The sequence below is a fragment of the Prunus avium genome, chromosome 7, assembly GCF_965620075.1.
Source record: "Prunus avium chromosome 7, drPruAviu1.hap1.1, whole genome shotgun sequence".
Lineage (NCBI taxonomy): Eukaryota > Viridiplantae > Streptophyta > Magnoliopsida > Rosales > Rosaceae > Prunus > Prunus avium.
Window position 1 is genome coordinate 19,093,629 of NC_142290.1, and position 14,972 is coordinate 19,108,600.

Sequence of the window (14,972 nt, forward strand, 5' to 3'; positions counted from 1 at the left end):
CCCCAAGCTAAGAACGGCTCGGCATAAATTAATACAACTTTAGTCAGACTATGGCATTATATATATCCTTGAAATACAATATACAAATTGCTGGCTCAAAGAAGAGTAACAAAATTTTGATTCCAAATTCAGCATTTCAGTACAATACTAGAGGAAGTTGCAACAAATTGATGACTATAAGTCAGCGTTCATCTTGAAGATGACATTCTTTCCACCATCTTGGAGGCCTGACATAATGCTCTTTCATAGTCACCCACCCTTCCCTTAAAAAAGTTTGTCTTTCCTCTACAGGAAAAAAGAAAGAAAAACCAAGATCAAGATCAATTGTCCTCCAAAAATATCGCTTAATTCTGAAGGAACAAAACTCTGTGTCCTGGTTACTGCAGATGTATTCTTAGGGCCAACTGTCTCCCATTCATCTTCTTCTGCAGAAGATACTAGAGATGATTTGAGCCCATTAATACTCGAGGGCTGTCCTTCAAGCTTAAGTAATTCATCATGCATCTGATCCATAATGAAGCTAAGGAACTCCTGAGCATCTTCTTGTCTGAAAAACAAAAATAGTTTCACTAGGCAACTTAAAATAGAAAGTAGAATATAGACATGCTGACATAAATATTTACATTAGACAGAGAAGAAACTAAACAACGCAAATTTAACCCTTCGGTAATTACTCTTGAGGTGTTATAGGTTTCTTCTTTCCTTGGTCCATGAAAATATTGGCGAACTCAGAATAATACAGAAGATTGTTAACTTCTAAAATATCTCAGTCTAACCCATTATTTCACATTAAATGGGTTGCAACAGGTGTAATAAACCACAAACATATAAATAAACTGGAAAAAAGTGTAACATGTTTTCAGAAAATAAACAATTTAATTAAGTGGAGACACTGTAACTGCAGGCATTTTAGTCATGAGCTATGTCAGGTAGTGGCACTTTTTCAAGCCATCAGACAAATTGTAAAGCTTGAGAATTATAAATCAAGCCTAATAATACTTAAGGAAAACCATTACCGATCAATACAAGATTTATGAGAATCACAAAGTAACAAAATTGCACTACATGTCTGGACAGAAAGGAAACAGTGCATAAGGGATTTAAAAGAAAAAAAGTGGCAGGGAAGGACAACTTTTGCGACTACAAATAGATGCATGTGTCTAAATCATTTTGCAATAATCGTGCTTTACAATTTAAGCTAGCAATACCATCAAGGATTAAATTTGCAATCAGAAGGCTCAACATAGAAATACAAAATACAAAAAGACAAAACCTAGAACAGAAAATTATTGACCCAAATCAGATACAAACCTTGGCCTGCCCGAGATGCTAGTTGGTACATCTGGAGTAAAATTTTTAAGAACACCTTCAAACATGGCAGGGCTAAAAGGCTTGCCAGTCTCAAGAACACTTGCATCTTTGTTCTTGAAGTTGAACCACTAGGCATGTCAAATTCGGAGACGAACTCTGCAAATGCACCCAATGTTGGATAGCCAACCTAATAAAATCAAATTCAAATGGACAACATATTAGTTAAGTGATTAGCCAGAAAAAGAACAAGCATTAGGCAGCAGTCTATATAAATTTTGTTATTTGCAAATAGCAATTCTAGATGACAAATGGAACTGAAAACACGCATCACAAACGAACCAATCCTAGATGACAAATAGCAAATTGAGGCACTTCGTCGTCCATAGAGAAAAATCAATCAGACCAATAGAAGTTTCATCCAAGCATGAAGTAATTCACAGTTAAAATACAGAAATTTCCAATCCCCCTAATTACTAAACTTCACAAAATTAGTCACAGGTTAGTGAAATCATCATTCTCAAATGAAAACCATACAAAAAGACAAACTAGTCAATAAGAAATACAAAACCCACCTTAGAATCACTCCTTTTGCGCACAGAACCGAATTGGAAATCCCAAAAACACCTAAAGAAAAGCACGAATTTTGTCTGTGAGAGATTGAGAATGAGGAGGAAGTATGTGAAATAAGTCGGAACCAAAACCAAGAATTAGGGTTTTTTGAGGCCCTGAAGGAGCGGAGGAGAAGAGAAAGACGTCGATTGAAGACATGAAAAAATAGGGAACTGATAGATTGTTCAAGGGAGAGAGCATTTAACGAAGAAACCCTCTCTTTCACCTTCAAGAACCCCCTCAACAAACCCTAACATTGGCTGCAGACAGAGAACGAGAGAGTTCTGCTTAGGTTTTCGCGACAGAGGGAGAAAGAGAGTAGTGGTGGTCGATGGAGAGAGAAAGCGACGATAGAGGAAGAGCGAACGGTGAGAGAGAGCTGAGACAGAGAGAGAAGTCAGAAGTGTTAGGTCGCCAATAAATATGCTTTTATATGGAGGGCACTTAGGTAATTTCATGTCCCCAAGTGATTATATCTGAATAGAATTTATAACGTGATCATTTCAGAATACAATTTGTAAAAAGTGATTATATCAGTATATTTCCCTTTTTTTTATTTGTACTGTAGCAAAAAGTACCCCTACGGTGGTGTTGCTACAGTACCGGGCTTTTTAAAAAGAATTTCTTCTTTTTGTTTTTTTTCCCTTCCTCTCTCCTTTCCCCACCCCCCACGAGCTGTCTCTCACTTTCTTGCACAGCCGCCACGACCCAGCAGCCTTCCGACGGAGATTCCGGCCAACTCCGGCCGTCTCCGGCCACGAAACTGGTCCCATTCTCTTCGTCTCTCTCTCCTCTATACACCTATGCCAATTTCCAGCTGTGATTCTAAGTGTTAATACCAGAAATTCGAACCCAAGATGCTAAATGGGTCATGGGGCAGCGTTTCCTTAGAAGTCTCGTGAGAAAAGTTGAGGCTAGTGTAGTGTGCTCTGCCTCTTCTCTCCCCTAGTCAATTCCAGCTGCTCCCATCGCCACCAGGTTTCGCCATTTTTGTGCTTTCATTCAATTTGGGGTTTTTCCCTTTTTCATGAGGTTGAATGACTTGTTTTGTTTTTCATTTTCTTTATGCACTTCTGATCCTTTAATTATATCTTTTTGGTATTCAAGTATGATTATTTGTTTCTTTTTATACAAATCTCTAAATCTGATGTGAAATCTGTGTTCTTTGAGGTATAATTAATTAATGGGTTTCCAACAATCTAAAGACGTAATGCATCTCTACAGTTGAAACAAAACTTCGCGTGATTACTTGCTTGCTTGCTTGCTTCTGTTTTAAGGTCATATGTGTCACTGTGTTCTATTGGAACTTTTATTATGAAAATTATAAACGGTTCAAATACAAAACCCAAGATTTATCCCACCAGAATCTGTCTTAGTGTTATAATTTGCTAAATACTTATTTGTCTACACTCAGTAATTTGTCAACCACAATCTGTTTATTCAATTTACTTTTATGCGAAGTGTGCAATTTGACGTACTGCAATACTGAAAGTTTATTTAGCATTGTAATCATCCTTCTTAGACTCCGAACCTAATGTTGTAAAATCTGCACGGTTATTGTCCGTGTTGTGTTCTCTACTTATCTGTTCAGTTTCATGTAGTTTGTAATGGTACTTGAATCTTATCTCTGTTGAACATTGCTCAACTACTTTTTCTAAAATTATATTTTGGGACGATGAGAAGTGATATTTGGAAGTTTTATTCTGCGGTAGTTAGCACATGTCAGATTTCTCTTCCTACATATACTCTTATGAATGTCTTGCAGTGATAAGAAAGTAGTTTTGCAGTTATTTGTTATTGCTTGCCTTCATAACATGTTATAATTGTTTCTTGAACTTTGATGGCTAACACCAAAAGTTATAAATAAATAAAAATAAAATAAGAAAGAAATTGGAGAAACGATGTTACAATGAAGGGACATGCTTTTTCTCTAGTTACAAGAACTAACTATTTGGTTAGACTATCATCACAGGCTAGACTATCCTAACTCTATTGTCTATTCATTTGGTGTGTTTATAATTGCGTGTGATTTATGAATTTGGATAGTAATTTATTTTCAATTTATTATGTGTTTCATGAGTTATTATGTAATCAGACTTCGACGTGAATAATAAATTAATTAAATATCTAAGTATATCTATATTATTCTATATACTCATTGGCTTGAAAATGATGAATTATGGACACTAGTTCTCAACTGTATGTGGTGTAAATTCAAGGGTAGTTGAGAACTAGTTTTTGGAAAGTTGAGAAAATATTTGAAATATGGATTTGTGAAATAAGGGAAAAGTTATGATGACTTTCAGGCTACAGTTTTCAAACCCACCACAGGAGTAAACCCCCCCCCCCCCCCCAGTTGCCTTTGAATCGGATTTGTCATTTGTGACATTGCCCCACGAGTATCGGGGATGCCTGAATCGTGTGGTGCGAGGAATGCGGCTCAGGCTAACTAATGGTCCCCTGAGGCCTACGAGGAATGTGGCTTGGGTTGGTTTTGTGTTCCCGAGGCCTATGAGGAATGCGGCTCGGATTGATTTTGTGTTACTGAGGCATGCGAGGATGTGTCATATAAGGTGGCACAAGGAATTGACGGAATATGGATGGGGGTACGTCCATGTGGAGAAATTTTCTAAGTTTAAAGGATTTTATATAGATCACAATTAATTTCTTAAGCAATGAGTGTGTTTTACAAGTAAAAGGGAAAAACATATGTTTCAGTTAAGTGTTATTAGTGACATTAAGATTTTTCTTGGTCAATGTTATTTGAATAATTTACTTGTTTCATGTTTCTCTATAATAAGTTGATTATAAATCTTTATATGTGTGTATGTATGTATTTATAATTGAGTTTTATGTGAGTTTTGTAGGAAAGGTTAAAACTATTTTCGGCGGTGTTTGTTTTATTTTCTTATCTTTATTTTTATTTTTATTTTATATATATAATATAATAATCTAAGCCAGTAATATATTAAGTGATTTACGAATTAGAAGAAGTTTAGTGAGTGAAACTTTGTTTTCTAAATAAATTTTATGCGATTAAGGTGTTATGTAATGATTATGAATGAGTTACTATGAATTCTACCTTCCAAGCATAATTATTTGATTTCAAATATTTTGATTGTATTCTGTTTATATAGTCCTGATCTCTTGAACTATAGGGGTTCAAGAGATTTGTGGTTACTCACCTTTGGATATAAATTCAACGGTTCACTTACTCTTGCACTCCTTTTAAGAAATTTTTTTGAACCATTGAATTAATATCCAACGGTGGGTGACCACAATCTCTTGGACTCTTGTGGTCCAAGAGATTGGGACTGTTTGTTTATATTTAAAATAAGAATGGTTTGGAAAGTAGAAGGATAATGGCAACATGGTTCAAGGGTTTAATGAGAAATTGTAGTATAATTTTTTAGAATTGCAGATCAGGTCGACTAAACGTCCCCGGAGTCCTGCGAGGATTGCGGCTTGGGTCAACTCTGTGTTACCGAGACTTGCGAGGACATGTCACAAACTATGACACGAGGAATTGACGTATAATGATAGGCACACCTAGGTTGAAGAGAAATCTTTTTTTGGCAGTGTTTTTAATTGGTGTGAAGACTTATGCAAACGCATGAATTGTTATATAAATACCAATATGCATGCTCGATTTCTGTTCGTGTATAGCAAGTGTAACATAAAAAGAGAAAGAACTATGTGTGGCTTGATCCCTTGTTAAGGGTACGTAGGCAACCTAGAGTTACCAGGTGCAGCCACGAGACCAAGTCTTTGAATACATTGCTGCTGGTAGAAAATTTTATTTGTTTATGAGAGGCTTGAGGCCGTTTAATTGTAGTTGGTTTGTCTGGATGAAAATTGAATACATGCTGGCAGTTGTGATATACATATATATGCTTATTTGACAGGTAAATTTTTTGGGAAATGAGCAATTTACAAGGGAGACTGTCGGATTTCCAACAGAAGTCAAACCTGAAATAAGTTTGGATTTTAGTTAGAAGGGTAATTTGGTCATTTGTGCCCAGCACATGCCAAGTGTCGGACACACATGGTTCGGCTCGGATTCCAAAGTGGAATTTGGGTCGAGTCCTGTCATATGGGATATTTGGAAAAGTTGGAACCCGGGCACCCTTGACAGGGTGTTTCATAGACCCTTAGCGTGGTTAGTCTGCGTGCGTAAGACTTGTCACAGGTGCACGAGTATTGAGGATTGTACTGTACGTGCTGGTGAGCTTAGTCGTAATTGGACGGCTCGTTCTCTAGCCACATGGTCAATTGAGGATTCTTCCATGTGGACTAGTCAAACAATGCCCCGGTTGGATTGTTTTCCCGGTACAAACTTGATAGTTGTCTCACTTATATATATATATATATATATAAATACTTATTCATTCGTTTTTGTTTATCAGTGAGGATACTTCCTCGCTCGTCGTGCTAACAGGCACGCGTTTAGAGAGAATAGTTTGGGAAAGGTTCGAATGGGAAGAGTAATAAAGTATCATTATGGGATTTCATATTTCATTATGGTTTTGACTCAACTATATATATACATATGGCTATATCGGTTTTTAATGCATATGGTTTTCAGCATCGTTTTCTAAACGGTGGGGTTATATTATATTGTTTTCAATGTGTACTAAACCTTGTTTTTGTCCACTCACACCTTTCTATTTTGCGCCCCCCAGGCAGTTGATCATCTTAAAATCGAACGGCCGTAGCAAGTTGTGAACCCAGAGACGAGTTTATGTAGGATAAACTTTTGAATCATTTTTGTTTGAAAATTGAATTATGTTAGATATACTCTGATGTCGCCCCTGTTAGGGATTGATTATAAGGTCGGAGGCCTAATATGTAAACTGCAAGAATTTATCTTGTGCATGCTGCTTGTTGGGATGTATAAATGTTAGATATGCTGTCTTGTTTCTTTAGTAAGTGGGCCCGACATCATATTCATGGCCTCCTCCCAAGGCCTCTGATTGAGACCATGGGGTCCTCATCTTCAATTGCTAGCGAATCCACCAAGTTCTCGTCCTCTGGAAGATTCTCAACTGGAACTGGATGGGCCTCGACTGGCAGATCATCAATCAGGTGCAAGAAAAAATCTATGGCATCTATCCTTTCAATCATCATATTCATGATCTCCTCCCAAGGTCTCTGACTGAGACCATGGGTATTCCCGTATAAAACAACATTTTGAAATTCATACTAGTAGCCATAGTCGTATGGAATATCATACTCTAGTAATGGATTACCCTCCAGCAACAGTAATATAGCATCCTCCAGCTCCTGGACACTTTGATAGTTTGCAACATTAATCTGTCCTATGTAATGATCTATTCCATAAGAAGTCTGTCGATTTACTATAGCTAGCCCTTGATCCCCAACCGCATCTCCCTCGCTGCCCCTATTTTCTTCCTCATCATGTTGGCCTCTTGATCCTGTTGAAACAAGACAACTGCATTAAATAACACACGTATAATATCCTATTGAAACTTTATAAAATAAAAAAGACAAGCCCATTAAATCGACACTCCTGATGGAATGGATCATTACATAGGATAGATTAATGTTGCAAACCATCAAAGTGTCCAGGAGCTGGAAGATGCTATATTATTGTTGCTGGAGGGTAATCCATTACTAGAGTATGATGTTCCAGACGATTACAACTACTGGTATGAATTTCACAACGTTGTTTTTATACGAGAATACCCATGGTCTCAGTCAGAGACCTTGAGAGGAGGTCATGAATATGATGATTGAAAGGATAGATGCCACATATTTTTTCTTTCACCTGATTGATGATCAGCCAGAAGAGGCCCATCTAGTTCCAGTTGAGAATCTTCCAAAGGACGAGGACCTGGTGGATTCGCCAGAAGTTGAAGTTGAGGATCTCATGGATTTGCCAGTGGTTGAGGACCCCATGGATCTGCAAGTGGTCGAGGACCAGCACCTGGTTGAGGATGAGAGTGACAAGAGCACAATTACATATGGGTGACAACGCATATTTTGTTCATTTTCTCTAGTAGTGACTTATGTAGCCAGAAGCATAGTTAGGTGATTAAAAACATAATTGGCTTGCTGAAATTCTTTTCGCCCTTCTAGATCTTATATTCCAAATGTGCAACCAACTAATGGGTCTTGTGCACGTCCTTTGCTTCCCTTTTTTTGATGGATTTCTGAGCATAATCAAGAAGATTAAAGCACAGAGTGAACAGGTAACTACTTCTCGTCAATGTCAGGATTGTCATTTCTTGCAGCCTTCTCCAAAATCACCTGCACATGCTCATATTAGAATAGAGTTATGTCCATCAGATGCCTATAAAGTAAACATATTTGGATTGTTACTTGCCTAGTTAACCATAAGGAAGAGGATGATGAGAAAGAAATTTTGAAGAAGTTTAAAAGTTTAGGTGTATTCAATCACGATTTTATAGAAGTGTATTCAATTCTTGGTGTATTCAATTTTGACTTTTTAAACTCCATTCAAATTTGAATGTAAATAATCACGACTTTAGAAGACTTCATAAAGGTTTGGGTGTATTCAAAAACTCATTGACTTTAAAGGAAATACAAAAAGTGGTAGATTTCGTTTGATAATAGACTAATTTTAGACTATGACAAATGTTTGCTTCCCCCAGAGATTATAAATATATTATTTTTATTATCAAAATATGATTTCACCACTTCTACTACCACCATCTTATCATGACTATCACCATGGACGCCGCCGATGCCGCGCCCCCACCACAACAGTCATCGTCGTCGGCCCCACTACCACTACCATCGCCACCACCCCCACCACCACCACAATCGCCATTGTCATCACCACCACCCTCATCGCTATAAACTCCATTAAAATCAATAATAAAATTCTAACAGACTTAATTAAAATCTATACACGTATTCAGTCAAAATCTATGTGGAGTTTGTAGAATTCAGTCAAATTCAATAGAACTCCATCAACTTCATAACTCTTTTACAATTATTTAAAATCTAAATTGAATACACCCTCCTTAATAAACATCCAAATCTGAACCCCTCCCATTGTAACTTCCTAAACCCTAAGACCATTATCCTCGACCTCTTTCTCTTCCTCTAGTTTGGTCCCACCCTCCTCATGTAGATACAGCCCACTGTTTCAATCTTAAATCCCCCAATTTCCACCCAAATCGGACTCCATTTTCCTCAACTATATTTTGTTTCTTTTTGTTTTCATTTATGATTGATTTCTTTGGGTGAGAGAGAAAAAACAAGAGGGATTTTATCTACCATTTAATCGGTTTGTGTGTGAGTAGACTAGGGGTTTTGCTTTCTCCAAAGCACAAGTAAAGAATTTGTTTATGTAACAACCCAAACCTTAATTATTATTTAACTATTAATTTAATGAAGGAAAAGACTAAACTACCCTCGGAATAATTTATTAGGTTTTAAGTTGACTTTTTGACTGAGAAAGAATTTGGAAAATCCACATGTACCATTGCGTAGAGCACGACAAAACGAGTCCGTAGACACGTAATGGGCTCAATTCCGAGTCGTATTGAAGAAAATACGAGCAAATGACAGAAAAAGGGCAAAATGGTATTTTCTGAAAATCAGATTTTTAAAAATCTGCTTCTCTCTCTCCTCACTCCCTTCTTCCTCGCGCAAACCCCTCCCCCCTTTAGACAATTTTCCAGCAGCTCCTCCAAACCTCCATAGCCACCACCCCACCTCACCGCCTGACACGAAACCGGCCAAGATCGGACCAGCCCAACCTCGCCGTCGCACCCCCGACCTGCGCCGCCTCCGTCGACAGCTCCAGCCACTGGAAACAGCTCGGATTTGGCTGGTTTTTCCCCGAATTTCAAGCCTCTCGTTCTCTCTCCTCCGATCACCAAATCAAGCGAGTAAGGTATGGATTTCTAACTATTTTTCACGAACTAGCTGATGGTTGGGTAGGATTGGAGAGATTTTGAGGTTTGATAGGTTAAATTACGAATTGAAGTTCTGCCGGTTTGCGTCGCCGATTTCAGCCACTTCCGGCCACTTTTTGGCCAAAGTCCAAGAATAAAAGTGGTTCCAAATAGGGTGTATTACCTAGGATAGGAGTTTGGTACGGGGGTTTGGAGATTTTCCGGTCGCCGGAAATTGTTAGGCACCCGCGCGTGGGCTGCGCGTGGCCCAGGTAGCAGGGACCACTCTTGGTCCCAGAACGATCCTCGTGTCCTCACGAGCGCGTAGGATTTCACAGATCTCAATTCGGATAACGTTTGAACCCTGAACGGATCTCGCATAGTGTGCGATTTCCGGGTTCATTATGTTCAGACCGTTGGATCGTAGTCAAACTGGAGTATGTTGATCTAGGTAATTTCAAGATCTTGTAGGTTTTGACGGATCGTCAATCGGAGTCCCGGATACTCCGAAAAGGCCAGCCCTAGGGCTAGGATTATAGAAAAATCACTCATCCGTCCGATCGTGCGATCGTGAGCAATCCGACCGTTCGATCGAGACCGAAATTTCGGGACATGTGTCCTACGCCTATTGGAACCTCTAGGAACGATCGGATTGGAAATTCTGAGGTCGTGGACCCCACGGGGTCTTGAGTTGACTTTTAGGGACTTTATCGCTTTTGAGTCCCGAGATACTTCTAAAGCGTGTCCACTGAGAGGAAAAGCTAATGTGGGCATAGGAATGACTTTTAAAGTGATGCACGCACTTTTAGGAGCTGGGGGTCAGGGTTTTTAATTTAATATTATTTTCCTGAGCAGATTTATTAATAAAATATTCATGAGGGTTATTCAGGCACCCGGGCACCAGGTGACCCGCAGGAGGGACCTTCAAAGGGTCCAGCTAGCTCAGAGTATCTGTGAGTGGACTATTTGTTTTATAAACGTTAATATATATATATATACATACATACATTTATTTTAAGCCACCATAGGTACCCAAGGTTGCCTTCAGTATAATAAATGTTGCCTCGGAAATAAAGTTGCCTTCGGAATAAAATTATGTTGCCTTCGGTTATATTGATGTCAACGGACATCCAGTTGCCTTCGGGTAAGTCAGCATGCTAGACACCGCCCCACGAGTTTCGGGGACGCCCAAACCATGGGTGTGAGGAATGCGGATCAGGCCGACCAAGTGTCCCCTGAATTCTGCTAGGATTGCGGCTCGGGTTGACTTTGTGTTTCCCGAGGTCTGCTAGGACGTGTCACTCCGGTGGCACGAGAATGGAATTGACGGAAATTAAAGGAATTGACAGATTATAAGGAATTGACGGATTACTAAATGGGTACACCTAGGTGGTAGATTTAAAGTGTTTTCAATGTTTTCAAAGACTTAATAATTGATCAAGTATATGATTGATATATATATATATATATATATATATATATATATATATATATATATATATATATAGATATATATAAATATGATTACATTGATTTCAGTACAATTATGAATAAAGAAATGTTATAGTTTCTTAACTGTTTTTACAGAGGGGTTAGTATGTTCTTATACTATTTTTTTCTAAAACTTTATTTTTGGTCCACTCACCCTTTTAATGTTTTGCGCCCCCAGGCAGTAAGCGTGCACAGTGAGCCACCACCAGGCCGAGTTCATCTTCCGCCACATTCCTTGACAATGTAGGGTTTTGTTTAATTATTTTATACTTGTAACCTAATCTGTATAGAGCTCTGATATTGCCCTAGATTGCATGTCTGACTGTTGGAATGTAATTACTTGCATGCTGACAGTTGGCGTATATTTTATATGCATGTTTGACAGGTGAAATCTTGGGATTGGTTTAACTGTAGGGGAGACCTTGCTGAATTTTTCAGCAAAAGTCAAACCCCAGTTTTAGAAAGTTGACTGGAAGGGCAATTAGGTCTTTCATGGGTTGCCAGGTGTCGGACACAAACAGGGTCCGGCTCGGATTCCAAAGTGGAATTTGGGTCGGGTCCTGTCAGTTTAGGCCTAATTTTTGCGCGCTGGCCCATGATTAGTTCATAATTGTATATCATTTTGTACCCCTCTAGCTTATGATTTGGTTATGTTATTGAGTTAAACTTGTGCTTTTAATCCCTTTTCTGTTTATCATTCAGTTCATTGGGCTTTAGGTAGCAATGGTGGCTTTGGATAGGAAAAGATGCAAAATGGTGCAAAAAACGAGCAGACTAAGTTAGCAATTTGTTTCGGCCTTAACTTCCTCCTCCCAACTTGTATTGGCCCAATTAATATGTGGTTGGAAAGAGGAGATTCTGAACTGCAAGATGGACTGCTCAAACGTATCAATTGATGAAGCCAAGCCTAATCCGTGGGCCCATCAAAATGCACACCATGCTCAGGATTGCAGCTGCCAGCTGTTGAGCCTTATCACCTCCTTTAAGCCATGTGCCTCACCCCAGCTGTAACTGACTTTGGACCCAACATATTGAGTAAAGTAGGGAGACATTCCAGCTATGAAAGTCTAAAGGAGCAAAAACAAGGCATTGTGGGAAATATGTTTGGATAAATCAAGAAGTTCATGTTGGAGCTATTAAAGAGAAAGAATGTGCATGCATGTGAAGCAAAAAGAAGGGAAAGAAAAGAAATGAAGTCAATTCCAGTCTATTTTCGGCAGTCAACTTGTAAGGCCCAAAACATACACTTGCAGTGCTCAGATGGGAATACATTCTTCATAAAAGTTGTTCCAATGGCTGTCTATTATGACATCCAAATTTGAGCCCCATTGGATACATATTGAAATCTCAGGCCTTCCTACACCAAGCCTGGTTCAGAAGAATCTTTTTTTCCAGCAACCAAAAGAAAACTCACATGGGTTGGCAACAAAAGGCAGCCACAATTAAACACCTTTGAAAACCCAAGTGAAAAAAGCTTGAGGTGGAGCAGCAAAAGAAGTATGGGATGGAATTGATTCCAACCACACTAACATAGACAAGATGAAGTGGGAGTTATGGATTATATTAAAAGAGGAATGGTGGTGTTGGAATTCATCAAGATGTTCCTCCATCTTAGCCCTATAAATAGAGAAGTCTTCAAGCTACAAAACTGACTCCAGCCATCCTCCACACTTCCATCATTCCATCAACACATCCATAAATCATCCTCATATATTCCCACAACCCCAAACACTCCAGCAATTAACCCAATACTCTAAACTGCCCGAAATCACCAGAACAGCTCCAGAAAGCCTCCCTTCCATTTCCCTACGAATTTCCTCTTTCTCAGCCATCACCACTCACCCAAACTCATCCCAAATCACCTACTAGCTGTCATACATCATTCTAGACGTGGGGAAGCTCTTGGAGAAGCATTAGCCGTGAAGAAGTACTTGAGGAAGTCTTGGACACCACAAGAACTTCAGAAAAGGGGTTTTTCTACTCTTATTGCATTCCTTATGTTTTCTCATTTCTATCTAAGTTTCTTTTCCATTATGAGTAGCTAATTTCATAACTAGGGCTTCGATGTAACCTAACATGAATATTCTAGGTTTATAAGTTTGAAGTTTGGAGTTTCAAGTTGGATTCATGATTCATGTTCTTATTCGTTATGCTTATCAGTTAATATGCTTGTTTGAATGATTGATCACCATTAGAACTTGTATGGTTTGAATTAAGAGTAGACACCATGCTTTAATTCGAATTGAACTATGAATAGGAAGAGTATGTATGGACATTCGACAACAAGGATTATACATGCTTGGTTGTTTAAATTGTTCTTCTATGTTTAATGGGTTCCTAATGCTTAATTTTAGGCTAGACAACAGATGATCAAATTAGGGAATTAGGAACACAAGGTTAGAACCAGACACCATGGCCTAATCATACTTTAGCTAGAATCAATCTTTGAATATGAATTAGACTTGTTACTTGACTCCTTATAACCCAGAATTGAATTGTTATGGTGATTCGAATGCCCTAGTCTCCAAATCTGTTTTCCAGCTCTTAAAACCACTCTTTGTTACATTTGTTTACTTGTTTTTGTTTGCAATTTCATTTTGCTTCTTTTGTTCAACAATCACAACCACTCTTGCTTTAAATTCTGTTTTAGACATAACCTCCTACTTTCTTGAATTTGGTAATTTAAGTACATAATTAGTTTTAACTTCTCAGTCTTCGTGGGTACGACCTCGTACTTGTCTTGCTATACTATTAATTGCCCCGTACAATTGCGAGTTAACATAATATTAACAACAGCCCATCTGATTATTGGACCATATTGACGGCATGAGTTTGGGCTTTGTTTTACCAAAATTGAAAGTAAGCCCAGACCATTTCAAAACAGGGGAAGTAGAATGGAACCAATTACAAAATTAATCTTCTCAGGATAAAGGTTAATTGCCATTAAATGGTTATTTAAATATGAAAAAGCCATATTTAATTGGTTTAAATTCCTACCCAATTTCCAAATTATATTCTCAAAGGTCCAAAGTTTGATTATCACCGTTGATTGCCAATTCAAAACTAGATTAGCATATAAAGGGAAGGATTTTTCTCTATAATACCCATGTGATCCCAATGACAAGACGTCAACAGGAAACAGGCAGAGGACATTCAAGGGAGTTGGTAGAAAGGTGAAACAAAAAACCACTCCTTCCCATACTTGTGAGGGTCTCGTCAAAGCAAGCTTAGTTTACAAGAGACGAACAAGAAATAAGAGAGTTGGTTGTCAGAAGGTCAAAACTGATCATTATAAAAACTGACTCTTGGCGTGGGCTTCTCTTGTCATAATAACTACTACTCACTTTTTTGTCTTGGTTGGATTTTTTTGCTGTCCTTTATCTAGTTCACATCCTCCTATATTTATAGGAAATCTGCATGAGTGATGATTCTCTAGTATCTGGAGGATATTTGCTAAGAGGTTTCTCCTTTCCTTTGTCTTCTTCTTTTTTGTTCTCTTCTTCTTTACTTTTTTTCTCACTTTTTTTTGTATTTTTCTCTGTATAATTCAAAAAATTTGTGTTTTTCTGCATCCAATTTCTAAAAATTATTTTCATACGCGCCAATATATATATATATATATATATATATATATACATATATATTTTAAAAAAAAGATTTGTCTATTCAGTC

The 14,972-nt window shown here is 38.1% G+C and overlaps 1 long non-coding RNA gene across 3 annotated transcripts; it reads left to right on the forward strand.

Annotated features, from left to right (window-relative positions):
• The first annotated feature begins 2,490 nt into the window (after nt 1-2,490).
• LOC148293070 (uncharacterized) lies at nt 2,491-13,428 on the forward strand. Of its 3 annotated transcripts, none has more exons than XR_015825672.1 (4): nt 2,491-9,808; nt 10,699-10,762; nt 11,479-11,543; nt 11,686-13,428. It is a non-coding gene; the product is annotated as an uncharacterized LOC148293070 (long non-coding RNA). The 3 variants fall into 3 exon arrangements; XR_015825673.1 differs by having other exon boundaries at nt 12,003-13,428; XR_015825671.1 differs by having other exon boundaries at nt 11,479-13,428.
• The last annotated feature ends 1,544 nt before the right edge of the window (nt 13,429-14,972 follow it).